The sequence below is a fragment of the Trichosurus vulpecula genome, chromosome 6 (genome assembly GCF_011100635.1).
Source record: "Trichosurus vulpecula isolate mTriVul1 chromosome 6, mTriVul1.pri, whole genome shotgun sequence".
In the NCBI taxonomy this organism is placed as follows: Eukaryota; Metazoa; Chordata; class Mammalia; order Diprotodontia; family Phalangeridae; genus Trichosurus; species Trichosurus vulpecula.
In genome coordinates, this window is record NC_050578.1 from 20,780,583 (window position 1) to 20,806,527 (window position 25,945).

Consider the following 25,945-nt stretch of genomic DNA (forward strand, 5'->3'; position numbering starts at 1 on the left):
TCTTGGTAGAAATAGAGTACAGCATTTATATAAACAGAAAGCCCATTCAATTAGACTCTTGCTCTGAGTTCTGGGATTTTGATATGAGTATATGGCATTTCACACAAGCAGAAACAGACTTTTCATGGATGGTAAATGTTTAAATAGAGAGAGATTTAATTATTCAGGGTTTCATTGGTTAAAGGAATGGAATACCTCTTTTTCTTGGTGAGGCTGCTCCCTCCACTGCCAGAATGGTCAGATCTTCCATACATCAAGAAATGACTTCATGGGTTTCTGTGCAAACCCTCCATCTACACCTCCCCGCTTCCAATCATCACTTGTTAGTCATCAATTTGATGATGAACCTCTTTTTACTTAGGAAGGCAGAATTTCAAATGACAGGCATATATTCCCTTCCCGGGCTTGAATTAGAAGACTTTTGTCATGATTGAGACTAATAGACAGTTTGCATTGAGCTTGCATAGCCTCCAAGAACCCAGGACCAGGAATCAGAATAGTATTTTAACGAGAGGATGTTCAGTGCATTTACAATTACCAAAAATACTTAGTGTCAAAATGTAAGAATGGAGTACCTTACTTAATAAGTCAAAGATTGACATTAAAATTTTAAAGAAGCTAGCTTTATCACAGAGTATAGTAGGCACAATGTAATGTAATAGAAAGAACCTTAGCCGTGGAGTCAAGAAGTATGAACTCTAGTCTCAGCTCAGCCGCCAATTATCTCTATGACTTTGGACAAATTATTTCAACTCTCTATTTCCCCATTTCCTTCTCTGTAAAATGAGGTCTTTGAACTCAACGACCTTGCAAACATTTCATGATTCTATGTGTAAAGAACCTAAGAGGCACATTTAAAATGGAATGTTTTCTTAATTATCAGAGTGATCTTTGTGAGTTCAAATGCTGATGAAAATAATCAAATTTATCTCTTTCACCACTGACATATAGACCCAGGGTAAGAAAGCACAATTATTCTTCAACCTAACTGATAATAAGGTAAGAAAGAGTGTTTAGCAAAGAACAGTAATTCAACATTGCCAGATAGAAAGGCAAGTGTACTAATCTTTTAAAACTATTTCTTATTTCAGAAACCTGAACTTCTTCCTGATCAATCACCTAATCACTCATGCTCACGTCAGAATAATTTTTGATTTCACCTTCTCATTCATTCCACACATATATCATAGGATGATAGATTTATAACTGGAAGGGACCTTAGATGAATCAAGTCTAACCTCCTACTTTTACTAGATGAGCAAACTGAGGCTTAGAGAAATTAAAAGGGTTACCCAAGGTCATACAGAAAGTAGTGTCCTGGCTGGATGGAAAAATTGGTGTTGGAACCCACATCCTCTTAAAAATGCAGCACATTTTTCCATTCAACCATTGGTGTCCTGCCAATTTTGCCTACAGAAGATCTCTGCATCTGTCCTCTCCTTTATGTTTGCACACTCTTTAATTTTAGCCCTCATCATTTCCCTCCAATATTATAGTTATATAATCTCCTTAAAGACAAGTACTACATAATGTTTCTCCTTTTATGTACACAAAATGCCTTGCACTTCATAGGTATTTACTGCTTATTGAATTATGCTGAATAACCTCATAAGTGACTTCTCTGTTCCAATCTATCCTAAACTTTCCTGCCAGATTAATTGTTCTATTGTCTTAATTGTCTTTTTCTGATTATGTCACTCTAAAGACTCAAAAACATTCCATGACTCCCTGCTGCATGACATAATCAAAACTGTGTAGATGCTATGCCAGACCTTCTACATTATGTCTTTAATGAACTTTTCCAGCTTTACTTCAATCTATGCTACTTAATTATATTCATTATGATCCAGCCACACACAACCCATTCTTTCCTTCCTCTGGTACTTTTGTTATATTTTGTTTCCTTCTTTTATGTATTATATTTTGTTTCCTATTTTGTTGTATATTCTTACCTTCCTCTGGTCTTTTTGTTGTTTCCTTCTTAATCTCTACATTTTGGATGTCTTCCTCCCTCATCTTCATATATTAACATCTTGTTTGTCTCTCAAGACACAGCTGTAATAATATTTTTCATGAAGAATGTTTTCCTGATCACATAACCTCCTGGTCATCTCTTTGTCATCTAATGTCTGAATATATTACATTTCTCTTCTAATTTTCATTATACTTATGTCTTGGTCCTAGCATTTCTCCCAAATGGTAAGCCCCATGAGAGCAAGAATCATATCTTACTCACATCTCTCTGCTCCAGTGAATAACATGTTTGCATCGCAGGTATACTGTACTTAAATATTTATTGAATCAATTAATTCAAATGAATGGATAGATTTATAAAAACATCTGCTAAAATCAGTTGGTCTTGGAAACCTTACTTAATCTGCATCTGCACCTCAGTGAAAGACAGTCAGGAGTTCTTTCCTAGAAATTATGTCTCAGAATGGTGGAATACCCTCACTGGGAAAGAAGATTTAAGTGAGTCTTTGGGAAGACAAACATTAAGGAAATACTTGTATTTTCTTGTACAGAAAATCTCATCTCCAAATAGTTTGGTGTGGATTCTTTTTTGTTTCTTTTTTTATTATTACTTGTTTACAGCTATAGACCCACAAAGCTCATAGCCATAGGCATCCACTCTTCAGAGAACAACAGCTGCGCAATGTAAGTTAAAAAGGATTGTCTTTCTGTCACTTTCCCATTCGCCCTACCCCCATGCATACACTTCACCCCTACCATATTCTAAGTATCATTATAGTGATCATGGTTAACCAAGGGCCTCCAGTATCATATTCTATTCTGATCTGCCTTCCCAACCTGGAATTCATCCATTCATTTAATAAATATTTATTGCTTTATTACCCTATGTTGAATTATCTTGGCACAGTGGATAAAGTGTCAAACTTGGAGTTAGGAAGAAATGTATTCAGATATTATCTCTGAAACTTACTGTGTGGCCTTAGTGAAGTCATTTATTGTTTGTGTGCCTCAGGCAAATTTTTAGGACTAAGTCACAGAGGAAATGCATCTGTGTTGGTAGAGGGCATTCCCACACTGGAAACTCTCCATGCTTACATAATTCATAGATTCTTTTTATATTCATAAATCCTACCATAAAAAATTTTCCCATTTATTGTTCTCAATCAAAATTCCTATTCCTTTAATGACCTTTCCACAACTGGATGAAATTTGGGAAAATAATGTAACAAATAATTTCATACTTAAATATAGATGAATCAATCAATGAACCAGCACTAATGTATGTATTGCTCATGTAGGATAGGCTTAGCACTTTTCTAGGTACTGCCAGGATTTAATTTACAGAAGCTTCTGTGCATCTCTTATTCATGTTTTCTCTACGTCAACAAATTTCTATATGGCCTAGTCCTTCTGGCTATAAGGGATGAATTCCTACCCTATATGAATAAGGAATTTGCCTGAGAGATCAAGATACTTTGATTCAAGCATTTGACCTGGCTTACTTTCTTTGTTGAAATTTGACTTTTTATCCTCTATAGCCCTCCTAATTCCTGATTTCTAACCTGAACTCCTGATTGTTTCTTCCTTCTTGATTCTGTCCTGTTGCGTGGTTTCTGGCCCCCTGCTTTATCTGACTTATAGCGTTTGTACTTGCCCTATTTGGACATTAAGTGATTAAATTCATTCTCTACCAATGTGTGGCTGCAATGAAATTCAGAGACAAAATGCCTTTTTCAGAATAAAAGACTGATAGTAGTGAGTTACTGCTCTGGGAAATACTTTTCATGGTACAAAATCCATTAATTTGAACAATAACATTTTGTTACTCTTGATTCATTTATAAACTTTGAAAAAGATAGATTTGACTATTTTGATAAGCATCTGGAGCTATAAACTTAGATAATTTTAATAATTATAAAAGTACGGCATGCTATCTCTGATCTTTTGGGGAGAGCGATTCCATTCAATATGGCTATTAAGATATTACATGTAGTGAAGGGGTTAATTCTCTTATCAGAGAAATAATCAGCATTATCCTTTAAATGGATTCAAAGCTTTCCTAAGAAAGTCTAGCTTTATCACAAAGGGCTAGAATTGTCTTCTTATGTAACGATGTTCCATTCTATGGGGATAATTAGCTGGAGGGAAAATAAAAGAGAGACAGATACTTTTCATGCTGACTTTCCACTTTGATTTTAACAATTTATGAAACATTTACTATGCTCAGAACACTATGTTAACATTGAGGGAGATAACTGAGATTAAGTGTAAGACAAGTTCTCAATATACAAATAACCCTAACATAAAATGATACATAACATTCACGTGTAATGGGGATATAAATTCAGTGGCATGGAAGATGGGGAAAGGGGAGCAATGTAGAGTGTAGGAATTATTACTGAGAGGAGAGAGGGAAAGGGACAAGGTAAAACTTCAGAATCTAACAAAGATAATAATAGTAATACCTGATTTTATATAGTGCTTTAAAATTCTCAAATTAGTTTAATGTGTTGCTTAATTTTATATTACTTCCAACAACTCTGTGAAATAAGGTGCCATCATTTCTATTTTAATCATTTAGCCATCTAAGGGTCACATATATAGCAAATGTGTAAGGTGAGAATTGAGCCAAGGTGTTCCAGATCCCAGGCACAATTCTTTTCTATTATGCTTTGGTGATTTATCTGCACCTGGAAGATGCATTTCAATAAATGAAATTTGAATCAGAGGAGGAAAGCATTTGGGATTAGGAAACAGCATACAAAAAGACATAGTGCACCAGAACTAGAAATGGTCATGAATTCAGGTTTAACACTGATAGTCTGTACACTTATTTATCTTAGAATATTGTATTTGCATCATGGCATAAGATTGAATCTGCAAGATATCCTCTAAGGGTTAAGACCTGAAGTTTGTATATTTACCACAAGGTGGCAGAGCCGTCTTTTTAGGGAGCATTGAGGTCAATGGTACCAAAAAAAATCAAAAGCATAAATCCTAAACTCTGGAAAAAATGTTCTATTAATTTTACATGTTAATGATAATGTTGTTGTTGTTCAGTCGTGTCTGACTCCTGGAGATCCTGTGGACCATAACACACCAAAAAAGTCTGTGGTGTTTTCTTGGCAAAGATACTAGAATGATCTGCCATTTTCTTCTCCAATGGATTAAGGCAAATAGAGGATATATGACTTGACAAGGGTCTCACAGGCTAGTGTCTGAGCCTGGCTTTGAAGTCAGGTCTTCCTGACTTCCAGTCCAGCACTATATCCACTGAGCCACCCAATTCACCAACAGCAAAGGATTAAAACGAAAATAATTGGAGGGTATAAAAGGAGCAAGAACTAAACATCATTTAGCTTATAGTATTTTCTCTTTTAATCTCATTACTGTTAGGAATTACAAATTAATGCTTGGCTAAGGTCAACCTTATATAGTGCCCTAGCTACTGGCTAAGCATTATAGCATAGACTATCTGGACAACATGTAGTCCTTTGCCTGTGGCTCACCTATTCTTTACTTGGAATTATAAATCTATAGCATAGATAATGGAGACCAGAGACCATTCCTTCTCTCTCTGGGGAGGTTAATTCATTCCTTTAATGGAATCCCCTACTTCTGATTGGCAGGTAAGTGAAAACTCACCTAATGTACTACCTCTAGTCAAACCCAGACCATGCTCAACATGCCTTTTATCAAGAAACTTGGGCTTACCTGGGCATCTTGTTTGTGCCCTGTCATCACTAATCAAATCAATTTAAACAATTTGCAGCAGTGAAGGGTATGACAAAATACACTCCTGGGCCTCCACTCACGATCCCTGTAACTCATGTTCTCCTCTTTCCCATCAATACTGCATTCCCTAAACACTGCTGTATTTGTATTTTATTTCCCTTTTAGGATGCAAGCTCCTTTAGATCAAGGACTCTCTCACTTTTGCACGTGTATCACCAGCATCTGACATAGATATCACACAATAGGTGCTTAGTAAATTCTTCTTTACTTTCAATAATTGGCTGACCCTGAGAACCACTAGTCAATCTGGTTATAGAATTAAGACCAGAGACTCACAGAATTGTAGTCACTGGAGATACAAAGAGCAAAACAAAAACAGTCTTCACTTTGATTGAGTTTACATACTATTGTGATGGTATATACTATTTATGGGAATATATACAATGCAAAGTTTTAAGACAAGAGAAGGCACTACAAAATAAGAATCATAGAAAACTTCACAGAGGTGGTAGCCCTGACTTCGAGCCTTAAGGACTAAAGGGCTTGTGAAAGACGGAGATGAAGCTGGATATTCCAGGAGTGAGGATTGACACATGTGGATTCACAAAGGAGGGAGATTGACTGTTAAGGAAATTTGTAAATTATGTGAGACACAATGAGGAGCTACTGAAAATGTTTGAGTTGAGAAGTGTTATGGTTACTATATCTGTCTCTTAGGAAAATTATTTAGATAAATGTGTGGAGAAGAGAAGAATGAAAGTTCTGAACTGGGATGGTTGTATGAGGGGAGATTTATTCATGGTTTATTGAAATGTGTTGAGGTATTTTAACAACAATGCTGCTTGCTGATACTGTGGCTGTGTAGGACCAGTACCACCAGCACACAGAAATGCTGCTAGCACATGTTCTTTGATCTTCTTTTGTAAGGAAAGCAACAATCTCACTTTAATCAAAAATACAAATATCATTCACTTAGTTCAGGGAGAAAAAGTCAGCACCCTGAACCTCAGAGCAAATACTAATTACAAACAGTGACAATACAAATAGAGCAAACACATACAGTTACCAACAGACAGGCTTCTATCTGTCTGACCAAAGAATTACACAGTTAGCAGAGAGAGAGGCACCAACATCAAAGGTTTTCAAAGCCACGGGGCTCCAGCAGCTACCCAGAGTCTCATCTGGTCAAATCACATGACACTCTTCCAGTGAGTGAGGGCCCCAAACAAAACACCATCCTCTGAGTTTATATACTGTATTTGGGGTCAAAGGGCATCACAATCATGGAACTCAAAACCATGTGACACTTCTTGAACTCAAACTTATTGTGAACTAGACTTTCTTGTTTCTTAAGCAGGTCATCAAAGACTCCTGATTTAATCAAAGAAACAAAGTCCAGACTCATCAAAGGCACTTGATTACCTCAGTGCTCCAAAAGAGAAAACAGTAAAAAAGTCCCACCCTAATTACCATTACAGGTATAAAGGTGAAAATAGGGTGAAGTGGTGAAGCCTTATCTGAGAGAAGCATCAGGATATTTTCCATTATTGGATCAAGCACTAAAAAGCATGGTTTCCTTAATATTTCTACCCACCTTTCTCTATACCAGGAGTGAAAGTTCTTTTCATGATCCACATAGTTTCTTGTGTTATTTGAAATATTAATTGTGATAGAGGATTCTTCCTTTTACATTTAATCTTATTTGGAAAGGTTCTAGTATTTATTATAAACAATACTAGTTCTTTGTTTTACATAGATGTTTTTGGTGTTATGGTAAAGTCTTATGCATAATTTTATTGTTTTCTTGGAGGGGGGAAGGCAGGGCAATTGGAGTTAAGTGATTTGTCGATGGTTACACAGCTAGTAAGTGTGTCAAGTGTCTGAAGCCAGATTTGAACTCAGGTCCTCCTGACTCCAGGGATGGTGCTCTACTCACTGTGCCACCTAGCTGCCAACCTATCATGTGGTTTCTGATGTTTCGCTCATTAATAAAATTTATTTTATCATTTTCCTAATGTTAAATTAGGAAATCAAATAGACTTTCATAAATAAATCTAAATTGGTAATAATACATGTTATTTTGGTAATGTTACTACTCTAGTTGAAAAATTCTGTACATTATTCATTCATATAATTGGTATATGGTTCTATTGTTTTTTTTTTTTCCATTTTGTCCTTTGCTGGTTTGGATACGGGGATGATATGTTTTTGACAGAAATTTAGTAATGTTCTCACAATTTCTACAAAGAAAATCCTTTCATGAAACATAGGAATAATTAATTCTGTAATTATTTGGTAGAATTAATTAAGAAATTAGTCAAGGCCAGGTGTTATTATTATTATTTTAGAGATTTGCTTGTTTAGATTTTATTTGTTGGTGTGTTGATTCTGATATTTTATAAGTACTCATTCATTTTTCTTATGTTTTTGCTTTTGTCAGCATGAAAATGCATATTCTACTATTAAAAAAAAGTTTGTTTTTGGTTGGGATTTTTTTCCTTCCCAATTCTGTCTTTAATCATTTGGTTCTGACTTTCATTATTTTTCTATCCTCACTCATATTAGGAATAGATTATCAATATTGTTAGTTCTAACAAAATAAAAGTTTTTGTATTATATATTACATAAAATATATACACATATGTTCTTTGATTTTAAAAAAATGTTTTGAGATAGTTACTGGATTATTCACAAATTTGTAAGTTACATGTTTAATGTATTAGTACTTTTTTTCCTCTACTTTGGTAATGTGTTCCAAGAAATATTTTTTTTTTGTCTAAGGGGGTGCTTTACAGGAAATTAATGAATTTTGATATGTTGAGAAGCAGTTATCCTTGTATTTAAAGCTTTAAAAAATTGTTCATATGATTTCCAATTTAACCAATTTATTATTTTCAATAAACGTTTTAAGTTACATTTCAGATTTGTGTCTTTTGTTCATATTACCATTATTAATACAATTATATTATCATTATCTATAAATGATATAAGGTTTTAAAACATTGTTTACATTTTCTTTAGGCCTTTAAGAAATATTCTTTCTTAGAGCTTGAGGCTGATTAGGATGCAGAGTACTAATGATTTAAACAAAATTTATAATGCTTACCTATGGAGGTCACAGAAATACAAAAAGGCTAAAGATACTAAAGCCTACTTTAGGGATCATCTTTCACAAAACAATATCAAGAGGGAAAAGTAGTTCTCTGTATTTGGTAAACTTTGTATTCTCCTGTGTGCTGTTGTTATTGGTCTGTCAGTCAATGGGGATGCCTTGGAAAATTGCATCTTTATATCTTTGTTGAATGGAGAAAGAGAGAGAGAGAGAAAGAGAGAGAGAGAGAGAGAGAGAGAGAGAGAGAGAGAGAGAGAGAGAGAGAGAGCCAGAGATGAAGACAGAGCCAGAGCCAGAGCCAGAGTCAGAGCCACAGACAAAGAGACAGAGAGACAGAGAAAGAGACAGAAAGACAGACAGACAGAAATAGAGGGAGAGAGAGAAGGAAAGAAACATAAGGAGTGAGGGAGAGAAACAGAGAGACAGAGATCTACACACAAACACGCACACACACATATGCATATAAATATATATATATATATAGGCAGAGAGAGATAGAAATGTATATATCTATATGAATGTCCATGGACATGTATGTACAGATCTATAATACATACAAACAGATGAAAGTTTGCTTATGTTTATTGAAAAGATATTGTGTGTATATGTATTTATGCATGTATGTATGTATGTAGGTAGGTAGGTAGGTAGGTATTTGCCTTTTTTCTAGATCAAAAATTTACATTGGAGTGTCTCTCTCACCTCTCACCTGAGTCAATGTCACATAATCAATAGTTTAAAAATGCCATTTGATCCTGAAAATAAGTATGGTTTCTGTGATTCCCACTCAATACTCTATAAATACATATGATTAATTATTGAGATATGGTACAAAGTAATAAAAGCTATGTGTGACCTGAAGGAGACTTGGTTTTAAATATTGCCTTTGATATTTATTGCGTTAATCTTGGCAAGTTGCATACCACTATATACCTCTCTAGAATTTATCCACTAAATCATAAACAGTTTTTAATCAGTTTTAGTAAAAGGATTTCCATATACTGATGTAGTAGAATGGATATATCTATTCATCCATAACCCCTCCCTTTTTTTCTCTCTCTCTTTCTTTCTAGATATCTATCTAAATATTGCTATAGGTAGAGACATATGTCTAATATATTAAACATGTCTTCATTTTCTTTTTATTTAATTTTCTGTTAGATGTGTGAAGTTTAGAAAGAACATCATAGTGTTCTCTAAACCATTGGCTTACTATCTAAGTTTTTTTACATTTTTGTTTTTCTTTGAATAACTTAGTTGCTATGCAATTTGTTATATGTAAATGTATTTAATTTTTATAATATTTCCTGTTTAATTACAGATATATTATGATACTATGGATTGAATGTTAGAATTGGTGTCAGTTATAGACCTGTCATGATCAGTGTTGGTAGAAGGAATTCTTATCCTGGAAGTTCCTTACACAGACAAAATTACATATCTTTGGCACATTCTAATATCATTTCATTATCCATTTTGCCTTTAAGCATAATATAGATTTTTTATTTGCCTCTCTTGATGGTTTTTAATTTTATTATCAATACATTTGAAATTGATTAGAATGTCTATTTCCTTGGATTCATATTAGATAATATAAATTTTATTCACATAAGATAAAAGATACCACAACATCTAAGATGCAAGATTACACAAATATTGCTCTAGAACCTCAATTTAAATCTTTAAATTTTCATGTATTTTACATGGGTTTCATACAGAAAGCAAATGATCGGATTCTACTTTTAAATCTAATCTTCAACTCTCTTACCTTTTACAAATGAATTTAGATCACTGACACTCAAGACCATAACTGTTAAGTTTGTATTTTGCTACTTCAAGTCTTGATACAAATATTATTAAAAAAAACCCTAAGTGAATTGTCCATGGTGTCTATCTATGGATATTTATGTATATAGATAAATATGTAGAAATTTGAATCCTATCTTTTTAAAGGCTCATTGAGGAAGACAGTGCAGATTTGAGAAATTAAATTTTTGTATGTATGTATACATAGCAATTATGTATACATGTGTGTTTTGTTAGTATATATATATACATATATGTTATATGTAATATATACATATACTTATGTTTGTTGTATGTAGGGGAGGTATATGGGGTTTTAAGGGAGCACAAGTACCCATGGTATGAGGGATTGCTGAGCCCTTTTCAGGGCTGCTTATCCATCTTTGTTGACCAACTGGTCACCCAGCTCTCACCTGTGGCTCCAAGAAGTTGTAGCATGCACAATGACCACACTTTGGTGAAACTGTCTCTGTAGATAGGCTAAACAAGGTTGAGGGCAACCAATAGGCCACAAACCCATCTGTGAGTTAGGAGGATGTCTACCTCAATCATGTGAAAACTTCCTCTGGCAGAATTGGCAAATGAGAACAATTTGTCAATTTGTTCCAAAGGCTATGAGTATGCCCTATGGAGGACTTAGAGCTTGATTAGATATCAGAAACACCAAGGTCATTCAGTGCATCCTGGGCCAGTGTCAATTATCCTGACTTTTGTCTTGCCACTGGACTTTAATGACTCTGGAAGATTGAGTGAGGGTGATGACTATGAATTCAGGCACAAGTCAAGATATCGCCTGGTGATATCATCGGTTATCTTTGAAATGAAGGAAAAACATATGTATGTGTGTGTGTGTACACAATATGTATCATGTAATATTCTCTTTTGAAACATTCGCAGTTATTGTCCTCATACCCATATTTCTTCAGCACCCACCCCAGAATCATCTTTTACCTCAGCTTCCATCTAAATCCCTGGAGGGTAAGAGTATATTTGTATAGATAGACTTTTTCAACTACACTTTCTCAGCTGGAATGAGTACGATTATATTCATTTACATATGTGTATACATTTTTTCTCCTGCCCTCTTTCTGTGAATTTCCAATTTAAACTCTCCAAATTTCTAATCTATATTTTCTCAGTGAACTTCCCTAAAACAAGGTGGATTTTTTTTCTTTTGGCTGAAATCATCTTACTTCTCCTATATAAGATATAAATACTAAATTAATGAAATTTTGTTGTTTATTAACTTTTTAATTGTCTAATTGTTCAGCAAATTTGCTTTTCAAAGGCTTGACCAAGTATGATCCTTTGCTGAAGAATGAAGAATTGTTTAAGAAGAGTGACATGAACTTTGCAATCCTACTGTAGAACCACATTTTCTCAGAATGGGTATGCTGGCCTTTATAGAATATGTTACTTAGGAATTCAGGACAATTTCAATTTCCTCCTTTTCTTCCATTTTCTTCATTTGGTCTAATATTTCCAGATAAACTCTTGTATAATTTTCTCAAACATGTTATTTAAGTTCTGTGTTATATTAAGGATTTTGTTCTCTTTTGGCTGGGGGAGGGGGTAGAACAGGTGATCAATAATATTTTTGAAATTGTCTGACCAATCTTTGAAATCAAATTCTACTATACTCTTTTGCATAGATCACATGTATTCCTCCTCATTTGATATCTTTTGATTTTGTTCTGATCAAACTATCATAAATCATGAATGTATTCCTCATAGCATATCTTTTATGTTGGGTCTTTTTTTTCCTCACAGAATTTTAGTTGAAAGACACATTATCTATGAAGTGCCTTTCAGAACCTGAGAGGATGCTTGGTATAAAACATATGACAAATCGTTATCTAGCTTGTTCTTGAAGCCTATAAATGAGGGAGACACCACCACATCACTCAAAACAGGCTGTTGAGGTTTTGGGTAGGTTTCCTTGTTAGGAATTTTTCTTTGTCTTCCTTGACATCAAGCTTCAATTTGTCTCCGCAAATTCCACTTACCAATTCTCGTCTTGCCCTTGGGAACTAAAGAGTACAAATCTATTCTTTATCTCATATGATAGCTCTCAAAATATCACATCCAGCTCTGTTCTCTTTCTCAGTAAGTCCATTGCTTTATTAAAAATTTATTATGCAATTCTAACTTGTTGATGCTCATGGTGTTCTTTTTGTATTCATTTAAAGATATGATTCTCCTTAGCTCTTTCATTTGTTTAAGGTTCTAAATCACTCTGAAGGTTATTGTAGATGTTCCATTCACTCTTATGGTCATGTCTAATAATTTTTGATGTGTTATTACACTCTCCTTTGGAAAATTTTTCTTAGTTTTCTTTTTTGTGGTCCTAAAATGGGGATTGGAGGTATGTGCAAAATGGCTTTTATTAGCTTGCTCATTTATTCAGTCTTTCTGTTATACTTTGAAAGATTTCTCTCCATTCATCAGTTGTTATTTTTTTGTTTGTTTTCATTTACTTTGGCTCATTTTTTACAGCTTTGAGATAAGGATAGAACAATTGGGCTCAAATAACTCACCTTTCCAAGAATTCTTTTCTTCCTAGCCATCAATGAGCCTATACTTCAAATATTTTCTCCTCTAGTATATGTTTCCTGAATCCAGAGGTTACTAATGGCCTTGCCACTGAGACATCATGTAGGTCCAGTCGGAATTTTGTTTCATCACCCTCTCACATATCATTGTCATTTCTTTTGTGTCTTCTCCCCTAGCACAATACACTGTAAGTACTTAATAAATATTTATTGAATGAGTCAAAGAGTTAGCATGCCCTCTAAGGAGATTGTTGTATGCCCAGGGACTTATTTAGGCAGAAAATACTTACCTCAGCTATAAAATCCATACTTATTTATTATTTGTGACCATTCTTCAATATACACATGCTATGTACATGAGTGTCTGAAAGTTATGTTAAGTTGTTTTATTTTGGTTTTCAAAAACATATAATATGGCCATTTACTATCATGAGACTTCTGCATAAGAAACTGTACTTTTGTTTTCCTCTCCTGATAATCTCAAGCCCTTGATACCAAAACATATTGTCTTGAGAGCTTTATTGAGGTATTCCAAATAAGCTTTGTTTCTTTCCCCCTGAATTCCAAGAGAATAGAATGAGTGCAATTCTATCTAAGCAGTGGGGAAAGAAACATAATGCAGAGCAGCCCCCTGAAGAAATTCCATTTGTGTTCTAATGCTTTTTATCCACAGATGTTAGTTGGAAATTGATATAATGGTGTTGCTTCTGAGCCGACCAGAAACAAAACACAACAAAAAACATTTTAAAGTAGAATAGCTGTAATTGTATGTGATAAATGAGCCTGGCGGAATTATAGTAGCAACCCATGGGGAATAATTATCTATCAGTGGCACCTGCAAAAGAATTATAAGCAGCTGCAAAATTAGATTTTTCACAAGAAAATAGGGAAAAATAACTTAAAGGTTGGTATTAAGAAATGAGAAGTTAGGAATTCAGTGGGGGAGTAGGAAAAAAAACAGGGATTATGACAAAGTGATTTTAGAAATAATATGATGATGTAACAACTAGGATTGTGGTTTATAATGTTGGGAGTGGAGAGGACTAGGAAAGTACAGTATACAGATGGTAGATTATTTGGAGACAGAATGATATTATTTAGAATAAGATTTAGGGGGAGATATATTCAATCATATTTTTAAGATGATACAATACAAACAAACGGAATAGTACTTGGAATGGGTAGTCTAAGATTCTAGGCTTTTGTGTTCAGTATCTGTGGCTTCCATTAATTTTCTATATGATCTTATGTAAGAAAAATATAACTGTATTACCAGAATACACCAGTAATTTAAAGGTTCGTAATTTCACCAGTACGGATGGTCCTCCTCATTGATTAACTGATATAATTCTCAAAATCTTTATATTTGACCAACTGTCTTTTAAAAAGGGAAAAGAACAGGAAAAAATACCTTTGTAAAATAATCATTTTCCAACACAATTCTCCCCTTCTCTGTGGAATTCTGCTTTTTAATGATGAATACTAGTCAAGAAAAAACAACAGTGACTATATCTTCTGGCCTATTCAATATTCAGCATCCCTGGTCCCAATTCTTCATGCCCTTACCAGAGGAGAGAAGTTTTTTTTTCTTTATTTCCTTTCTTTAAAAACAATATTGGTCATTAAGTTGAATCTGAGTCCTTTATATGTTGTTGTTCTTTAATTTATATTAGATTCTTATGTTTTCTATTCACCTAGTAATTTCTCTCTCTCTCTGTATGTCTCTGTCTGTCTCTCTCAATCTCTGTCTCTCTCTCCCTGTCTGTCTCTGTCTCTGTCTCTCTGTGTCTCTCTCTCTCTCCCCCTCCCTCATTCTCTCTCCCCCAACCTTTCTCTCTTCCTCTCTTTCTGTCCCTTTGCCTCTCTCTTTCTCTCTCTGTATATCTCTCTGGCTCTGTCTCTCTCTATCATTGTAATCAGTTCATTCATTTCATTCCATTTTTCTGTATGTGCCATAATTTCCTGTGATAGCTAAGTACCACAAATTTCCTAGACAATCTAAACAAACTTTGGTTTCAGTCTTTGCTACCATACAAAGTGTCATTAGGGATATGTGTATATATATACATATATATGTATATATATATATATATATATATATATATATATATATGTGTGTGTGTGTGTGTGTGTATATACACACATATACACATATATACACATATATATGTGTATATATATATATATATGTATATATATATACATATATATGTATGTGTGTGTGTGTGTGTGTGTGTGTATGGAGCTTTTGTTTTGCTCTTTCAGTTTTGCCCAAGTAGTAAAATTTTGGGTCTTCTGGAGGTACAGTGGCCCAAGAATGTAATCATCTCATGGACATTGTAATGATGAGATTCACCAAAATTAAAGTAACTTCTATTTTAAGGGATACCATGAGAGTAGAATATACAAATATGTGTATGTGAGTATATATATGTATGTATGTATGTATGTATATATATATGTATATATATGTATGTATATATACATACATATATATTTCTGACCTTTGAAAAGCTTACATTCTAATAAAGATGTTGTTGTCTGTAATTAATTCTTAACATATGGTCAATTTAGGCAAAAAATGCTGTGAGGTTTAAACACTTATATGATGTTCTTGAGTCTATGCATTGTTTTCATTCTGGAAACCTGAATTCAGAATACTATTTCAAATTAATTTAAATTCAAATATTATTTAGTGATTACATGCAATGTTCTAGAAACTATGCAAGACTCTTATGATACAAAAAACAAAAAATAGAACAATCATTGCCCTGCAGAAACTCACATTCTAAGTGAAGAAACCTTATGTGCATAGATAGGCATTTAAAAAATATACATAAAATCCACTTAAAGTAATTTCTATTTGGATGGGAGAAGCATTGAAATTAAATGTGAGTTTTTGGTGGACTAAAAAGAGTGATGAAGATCAGGAAAAACTTGTGGGATGTGGAATTTCAACTATACTTTGAAGAAAGAAAGGAATTCTTTATGGAGGAACTGTGGAAGGACAGAGATGAGAGATAGAATACTGGGTATCAAGATGAGCAAGTAGACCAATTTAGATGGAATGCTGAGTGCAAAAGTGAAGAGAAATATTTCATAATATTATAATATTATTAAAGATACTTGATAATCATTATATATATATTAGGTTTATCTATTATCAATGAATTTCAACTTAAAAATTTTATTTAATGTAAAAATGTTTTATAAAGGAGTGATATATCTATTCAGTGCCTTCTTTATGTAGAAACTGCTAGGCACTAGGCACTATGGGAAATGAAAAGATCATATGTGTTCCTGTCTTCATTGAAATGATGATCTAATATGGGGATGTGATGACTGACATAATTAACAATTCAGTATATGTACAAAAGAAAAGTACAAAGTGATGCCCACCCAAAGGGGAATAATTAGTGCTGACTAAAAGGACCAGATGTTGTAAAGTGGCATTTCCTATGGGCTAGGTTTTACATAGATGAGAAAGGGCAGGGTTAACATGCTGAGTAAAGGTAGTGAGTTGTCAAAGGGCCAGAGGTAAACAAGAAAGTGTGAGTGGGTCAACTACCAGGAGCCAAGATGGCAGAGTAAACCATAAACTACATAACTCTACCATATTCACTTCCAAACAACCATAAAACAACCAAAACAAATCCTGAAACAACAGAACCAGCAAAAAGATGGAGTGAAACAATCTTTGAGCCCAAGAGACTTGGCAGATTGGCAGGAAAGGTTTGTCTCACTGTGTTAAAAGGGGAGCATAGTCTGGGGCAGGGAGTGTCCCAGCAAGCCCCACCTCAGCAAGATCCTGAGCCATAGTTCAGTGAAACAAGCAAACACCAATACCAGGATGCCTTGCATGCCTCTGCCTAGCCAGGGGAATGGGCAAACTCTAGCTCTGAGAACTGACATGTGCTGCAGTGTAACTGCAGGCAAACAGGTAGATGCCAAATCTACTTGTGTCTAAGCAAACAGGCATCCACCAGCATCAGGCCCCCAACCTGTGCTTCAGCATAGCCCTGGGCAAATAGGCAGCTGCCAGTGGCCAGACCTCCACTTGCTTCTGAAGAAAATGCAGAAACAACCAGGCCCTCCACCCACCCCCACCCTGCCCCAGCCTTAACACACCTCAGACACTAGCACTTGGACCCCAGCTCAGTACCAGGTAAGCTGCTAGAATCCTATGGCCTCCAGCAGAGCTAATCTTCCCCTGCCACCTACCCCCTCAGTGCAGCAACAGACATAAGGGTCTTTTGTGGGACTCAGGCCAATATTAATGCAGCATCAGGTAAATAGCCAGACCTTGTAGCACCTGAGACAGTGTCCCTTCCACCCCTGGAGCAAAGCTCACATTTAAAAGTAAGGAAAAAAGGCGAAAAACAATGAGCAATACAACAACAACCAAAAGGATCTGACCATAGAAAGTTGTCATGGTGACAGGGGAAATCAAGACACAAGCTCAGATGAGGACAACAATGTCAAAACACTTATGGGAAAAACCCCAAAGTAAAATGGGATGTGGTCTCAAGCCTGGAAGAGCTCATGGAAGAGTTCAAAAAGGAGCTTAAAAATCATATAAAAGAGGTAGACAAAAATGTGGGAAAAGAAATGGAAGTGATGTAAAAGCACTATGAGAAAAAGTCAATAACTTGGGAAAAGAAAACAACTGCTTAAAAATTGGCCAAACACACACACAGGTATGTATGTATGTATGTATGCATGTATGCAAATATTCACCAAAGGAAACAATTCCTTAAGAAGTACAATTGGTCAAAAAGAAAAGAAAATACAAAAGCTAATTGAGGAAAACAACTACTTAAAGGTTGGAATTGGAGAAGTGAAAACTAATGGCTCTATGAGACATTAAGAATCAATCAAACAAATTCAAAAGAATGAAGAGAAATAGAAGAAAATATAAAATACCTCATGGGAAAAGCAACTAACTTGGAAAATAGATCCAGGACAGACAATGTCAGAATCATTGGACTACCTGAAAAACATAATCAAAAGGAAGACCTGGGCAGCATCTTTCAAGAATTTTTCAAGGAAAACTGCCCCGAAGTACTGAACCAGAGGGCAAAATAGGCATTAAAAAATCCATGGATCACCTCAGGAAAGAAATCTAAAAATGAAAACTTCAAGGAATGTTAGAGACAAATTTCAGAACTATGGGGTGAAGGAAAAGATACTGCAAGTTGCCTGAAAGCAACAATTTAAATATTGGGGAGCCACAATCAGGTTTACAAAACATTAAAAGATCAGAGGTCAAAGAACATGATATTCCAGAAGGCGAAGGAACTAGGACTATGATCAAGAATCATTTACCTGGAAAAATTAAGGATAAAATGTCAAGGGAAAAATGGTCATTTAATGAAATAGCATTTCAAATTTTCATAAGGAGAAGACAAGAATAAAACTAAAAATTTCATCTCCAATATCAAGACCAAAAAGAAGAACAAACAGGCAAGAAGGGAAAAGAAATCACAAGAGGTGTAATAGACTTAAGCTATTTACATCCCTACATGGGCAGATGATACTTGTAATTCTTAATAATTTTATCACTAATAGTACAGCTAGAGGGAATATACATAGACAGAGGGTATGGCTATAAGGCGGATTTGAGGGAATGACATAAAAATGATTAAGTGATGAGAAGGAGGAGTACACTGAATACAGAAGGGAGATGTAGAATGGGTAAATTATTTCACACAAGGAAGCACAAATGACCTATTGCAGTGCAGGGGAATATGGTAGGGTGAGTGATGGACATTGCATGAACTTTACTCTCATCAGTATTGGCTGAAAGAGGGAATAATAATCACAATCAGCTGAATATAGAAGTCTATCTTACCTAACAGTGAAATAGGAAGAGAGAACATTAAATAAAAGGGTTGGGGGACCAACACAAGGGAGGGCAGATTGGGGGACATGGTAGACAGAAGCAAAACACTGGTGAGGGTGGAAAAGGTGAAAGGAGAGGACAAACAAGAGGAGTAACAGGATAGAGGGAAATACAGAGTTAGTTATCATAACTGTGAAGATGAATGGGATGAACTGTCCCATAAAATGGAAGCAGATAGCAGAGTGGATCAAAAACAAGAATCCTACAATATATTCTTTATAGGAAATACACTTGAAGCAGAGATAAATACACAGAGTAAAGCTAAGGGGCTGGAACAGAATCTATCATGCTAAAATAAAATAAATAATTACATAAATGAATGAAACAGGGGCAGCAATCCTGATCTCACAGAAAGCGAAAGCAAAAATAGACCTAATTAAAAGAGATAAAGAAGGAAACTACATTTTTGCTAAAAGTTATCATAGACAATGAATATCAATACTAAACATATGCACCAAGTGGTATAGCATCCAAATTCTTAAAGGAGAAGTTAAATGAGTTACAGGAAGAAATAAATATCAAAATTATACCAGCAGGAGACCTCAACTGTCCCCTCTCGAAACTTGATAAATACAACAACAACAACAACAAAATAAACAGGAAAGAAAATAAGGAGGTAAGTAGAATATTAGAAAATTTAAATATGATAGAACTTTGGAGAAAACTGAATGGAAACAGAAAAGAATACACCTTTTTCTCAACAGCATATGGCACCTACATAAAAATTGACCATGTATTAGGGCATAAAAACCTAAAAATCAAATGTAGAAATAGAGCAATATTTAATATAGTCTTTTCAGACCATAAAGCAATAAAAATTTCATTTCACAAAGAACAGCAGATAGATTAAAAAATTAATTGGAAACTAAATAATATAATCCTAAAGAATAAATCAAAGAATAAATCATAGAAGCAATCAATACTTTAATTAAAGAGAATGACAATGAGAAAACATATCAAAATTTATGGGATGCAGCCAGAGCAGTACTAACAGCAAAATTTGTTTCTCTAAATTCTTACATCAACAAAATAGAAGAAAGAGATCAATGAATTGGGCATGCAACTAAAAAACAAACAAACAAAAAAAAAAAAAAAACAGAAAAAGAACAAATTGGCAATCCCCAATTGAGCAACAAATTGGAAATCCTGAAAATCAAAGGTGAGCTTAATAAGATGGAAAATTTAAAAAAAAAAAAAACAACAACTATTGAGCTAATAAATGTTTTGAAAAAACCATTAAGATAGATAAGGTATTGGTTAATTTGGTTTAAAAAAAAAGAAAGAAGAAAATAAAATATCCAGTATTAAAAATGAAAAGGGTAAAATTACCACCAATGAAGAAGAAATTAAAGCAATCATTAAGGAATATTTTGATCAATCATATGCCAATGAATGTGATAATCTGAATGAAATTGATTAATATTTGTGATAATATTAATTAGGCAGCTTAACAGATCAGGAAATAGAATGCCTACGTAACACCATCTTAGGGAAAAAAAAGAACAAATGATTAATGAACTCTTTAAGAAAAATTCCCAGGGCTGGATGGGTTCACAAATAAATTCTATCAAATATTCAAAGAACAATTGATTCCAATACTATATAAACCCCAACCCCCTCCTTAAAAGTTACTTGAAGGACATTACTGATAATGAGATTGCATTGAGTCTTAATCCTGATCAAACCCCAACCCAAGCCTGAACTGATTTAATCAAAGGTATAGCAGGCTTGGATGGAGACAGATTCTTCTGCTTAGGTAGCCCAAGGCTGGGAGTGGTCTGTTATGGTTGGGGGTGGTCTGATAGAAGAGAGATTTCCTCTGTCCAGAGGTAAAACAATGATGGGGTGATTACGCCTTTTGAAAAGGCATATAAACTGGATACCTCAACCCCCAAATTGAGCCAGTTCTAGACTATAACTCCCATGCAATGCATGTATGTTGCTATCTTGAAAGAAATTAAAACAACATGGACACAACCTAATTTCATTTGTCTTTTCTTAGAGCAAACTCTGTGGAGGTTGACTAGCAACAGATCCAGGAGAATGGGATATCAAGGGAGAAAAGAAGACTATCCAGTAGAAAGGGGTGATCAACTAAATACGGTATCAATGTATCTTGTATTCAAATCGTTATCTCATCTGTGTATCTGAAAAAACAGGAAATGGAATGAGATAAAATGTAAGTTTTATGAAGTCAAAAAGAAAGTTGACTGAGTAGTAAATTTGGACTATATAGCTAACCTTCATAATTTGGAACCAGACATAAGTGGGTAGATTTGCTCTTTTTTTGGTAGAAGCTATTATTTATTTGTTTGCTTTTTTGTTTTATTTTTTTTTCAGCAGTGCCAGAATCACACAACAAGGAATCTGATAATGTATGAGCTGGATCCTTCTTGTCTAGGCGTTGCTTCAAATGGTGCCATTAAAGTCAACAGCAACACAAATCTAAAGGAGAAGAAGGAAAGCATTTCAATAAGAACAAATGACTTCTTAATGCTTCAGAGGTCCAATCCCTAGCACTGAATATGCTTCTTACAGACTAACTTGTCTATCACATCCTCCAAGGTGTCATTTAGCAGAGAAAATATACACATCTGGAAGTTTTCCAGATTGATCATTAAGAAGTTTAGAATTAAGCACCTGCTGCACTAAATAGGCTAACTTTAGATTTTTTTTCTCTAATAAACACTCATCAGCAACACTCCAGAGTATCTGAGAAGTTACCAAATATTGGAAACTTTGAGTTGAGAGAAATGTCCAAGCTGACCAATAAAATTTCTCACTTCTCAACATGTGTTGCTGTTATGTTTGCCTTCTGTGTTCAATATATGTATATTATAGGTTGGGAAGACAGTCCCTAAGATGCTTATTGTACTTAAAAATGGCAGTTCCCCATATTCATTTGCTAATAATTTAAGGCCGTTAATATTTCATTAGTATGTTTTACCCTCTCTTCTATTAGATATTTTCCACTTCAAATGAGTGAAAGTTAATTCATACAGCCCCTACATTTATTGAGTAATTGGCCCAGTGTGTGATATACTTGGGGATGCAAAGTGATAGACATAGTTTACTAAGAACTGACTGAAGCTACCCAGTTCCCATTTCTAGGCCAGGAAATTGCCTGGGGCTTACCAGACTTCTTACCTTCCAGCAGTGGATTATTTTGTAGATCTCTCAAACTCTTCCCTCCAGAGATTCCCCCTCCAGAGATAAGTTTTCTTTATGTACTTTTGCTTGTTATGTAAAACAACTTACATTGTGAGTATACCTAACCTTGCCCACCTGCAGCCTAGTCATCGTCTCTGCCTTAGTGCCATATAGGAACCCTATTCCCAACCCGCTTCTTTGGATACCCCAGAACTTGCTGTGTGGCACCCAAAGTTGCAACCCACATTCCCTAATCAAAGACCTCCATTTTTGTTGTATTGACTGTTTTCATTAAAATTCAGGCTGACAAAAACACAAAGGAAATAGACTCCTTACCCTTAGGGGGCTTATAAGGGGATACCAAAACAAGAAAATATAGGATAATTGGAGGGGAAAAGGGACACACTCACATCCTGTATAAAATGAAAGGGTTGTTGAAGATATCTCAAAGTTCTCTTTGAACTTAAAATTTATGCTCTTTTGAACAATAGGTGTACAGCAAGAGAGGAGGTGACTTCATGTAGAAGGTATAATTTGAGCTGCGTCCAAGGAAAGCAAATATTCTTAGGGGCAAAAGTGTGGAGAAAGTCATCTCCAGTAGCCCACAAATATAGGGAAGTTGAAGGTGAATTGACAAGTTCAGGGAACAGATTGATTGTATGACAGAGAATTTGTGAGAAATAATGTGAAATGAGGCTGAAAAGGTGGACTGGAGTGAGATTATGTGGGACCTGAAATGCCAAGGTGAAGAGTTTGCATGTTATCCTAGAGGTAACAGAGAGTTAACACCTAGTTATCAGGGAATCAAATAAAATGAAAAAGAATAAAAGAAATCACATAGCAACAATTTATGATGCTCTTTCCTTTGATCTGTACCAAAACAAAACAAAGCCTCATATTGAAGCAACAATGGCTAATTTGTTTAATATTTGTACCCAGACATTTCAGCAGTTTTGATTTAAATTCATATAACTTATTACCAAGACTACCACTTTTTATTTCATAAAACACTTTTAAATTTTGTTTCAATTGAATTGAATTCAAAAAACATTCTTTGAGCACCTACTAGGTAGGAAGAAGACATTTTAGTAGGTACTGAGGGAAATGCAATGACCCACAGGACTAATTTTCTGCCCTTTAGGAGCTTTTAGCAGGTTTGCAGTGATGAGATACTCACAGAAAAACATAACATAAAGAAAAATATCGAAGAGAATGAGCTGTAAAAGCAAACTGTGCTTTGAATTCACAAGATATTTCCCATTCCTCATCTTCCATGGTCCAAAGAAACAAAAGCCACTATTGGACACTAAATGATTTGCTTGAAAATTGCCTGGAGGTCTCTTTATGCTATAGGAATATTCTAGAATTCATCTGAATTCCATGTTCCAATCTTTAAAATATACTTTCCTTTGAAGTAAGCATTGTTTCATGGGAGGACAAGAAACAAAACAAAACAAACCACTGCCACCAACAAAAATGTAGCTTTTTCTGGTTGTTGTTGTTTTGGGTTTTTTTTTTGGAGTGGGGAAGGCAAGGCAATTGGGGTTAAATGACTTTCCCAAGGTCACACAGCTAGTAAGTGTGTCAAGTGTCTGAGGTCACATTTGAACTCAGGTCCTCCTGACTCCATGTCCAGTGCTCTACTCATTTTGTCACCTAGCTGCCCTGGTTTGTTTTGTTTTGAACAGAACTTTCTCTATATGTAATTCTCTGGAGTTTAAGACTAAATTATGTTAAGTATTTAGTTTTCTAAAATTGTCAATTACTATTCTTGACTCAGCTATTTTCCATTTAAACAATTACAGTTTCAGGTTTGGATCCAAGATAGTAGAATCAGGAACTCAACTAAACTTTCCCAAATTCTCCTCAAAACAATTTTAAAATTGTGTCTCAAATAAAATTCTGGAGCAACAGAGTGGACAAAAGATCAGACTGAAACAATTTTTTCAGGCCAAGACAATCTTAGAAGTCTGTAGGAACTGTAATATGCTGTTACACCAGCGTGGTGGTTGGGCATGGAGCACAGCACAGGCCTTGCTTAGCAATAATAGCAGCAGGGCTTGGAGGTAGCAACATCTGTGTCAGCAGCTACTTTAGGAGCTCTCTTCTCACAGGTGGTAAAGTGATTGGATAACTGGTTAGGAAGATATTTTGGGGATCTCTTTATGGTTCTGGGTTTGGGAACCTGTTAAATTGCTCATACATAGTTTCAGGTCAGAGAGCCAGGACAAAGAGGAGCACTAGTATTTGTACCTGAAGGAGCAGTGAACCTTGTCAAAGTTCCAGGGATAAGAGAAGTGGTAGTGCTTAGACTACAGGAGAACTAGGTCCCTTGCTGGGGAAAGAACAGAGAACAGTCCAGGAGAGCAGTGACCACATCTCTACTAAGATCACACCACCTTAGAAGAACTAAAAGCTTATAGACCCCCAGAACTGCTTCAAAAACATCAATGCAAAAAAGCCTAAAGCTTTGGATGGTGACCCTCTCCCAAAGGTAAACAGACTCCAACTATAACATGAAGTTCTAAGTTACCCATAATAGACCACTCTTTACATGAAGAGGTGTTTGTGGAATCATAATGAATACAAGAACATTTCTTCATATCTTAACTTCAAGAAACATAGTCCTGACCTATCTTGAGGCAGCTAGATGGTCCGATGGATAGAACTCTGGTTCTGGACTCAGGAGGAAGTGATTTAAAATTCAGCCTCAGATACTGACTAGTTGTGTGATGCTAGGCAAGTTACACTGTTTCCCTCTGTTTCCTTATCTATAAAACAGTGTCTATCTTATAGGATTGTTGTATGGATCAAATGAGATATTATTTATAAAGTGCTTAGCAGAGTGCCTGGCACGTAGTAGGTGCTATATAATTGCTTATTCCCTTCCTCCTCTTCCCTACATATCTGAAATATTATTAAGTCTTGTCTAGCCAGTTCAAGGGCAGGCAGAGCTCCAGATGGAAGCAGGAACCAGTTTTTATGCAAAATTCTCTGATATCTTGTCCTTAATAAAATGAAGAACAATTTCTTGACCTGATAAATTTTAAAACAATATTACAACATGACAGCCTGGACCAATAAACAGGTATATTCGATCTGAGATTTAAACACCATACTTCCCTATGCCTTCTTTTCATTTGCTGGAATATGTCTGTTCTTTATGAAATAAACCATATTTCTCCAGGTATCATGCAATCCTCCAAACATTTTCATAGGGCAGTTTCTACTCCACAAGATGTTCATTGAGTGACTTTAGCTGGGTAAGATTGTCAGTAGACACTTTATCTTTGTTGATTATTGACACTATTATTCTATATAGTCAATCCAAAGCTCTAAATCCAAAGGTCTTAAGTAGTATTTTCCTCATGCGACTTGCTTTAGAGGGAATAAACATAGGAGTTTGAGTTATTGCCTACTGTTCTTAGCTAATGCCTCTCCCGTCCCTTTTTTTCCCAAAGAACTCATACTTTTAAAAAGTTGAGAACAATCAAGTGTGGCTATTGTTACCAGGCTAAGATGACTTCCCACAAAGCAGTTAGCTCAGGACTCCAGAAAACAGATATTCCAGATATCAGACCATTTCTTTTCTACCTCCCAGTTTGAATGTGCATGCTATCACACAGGCTATCAAAGTAAATGCCTGATCATTCATTGGGGTAACATTTTACAATTTTACTCTGTTTTTCAATTAATAACAAATAGAAAAATGGA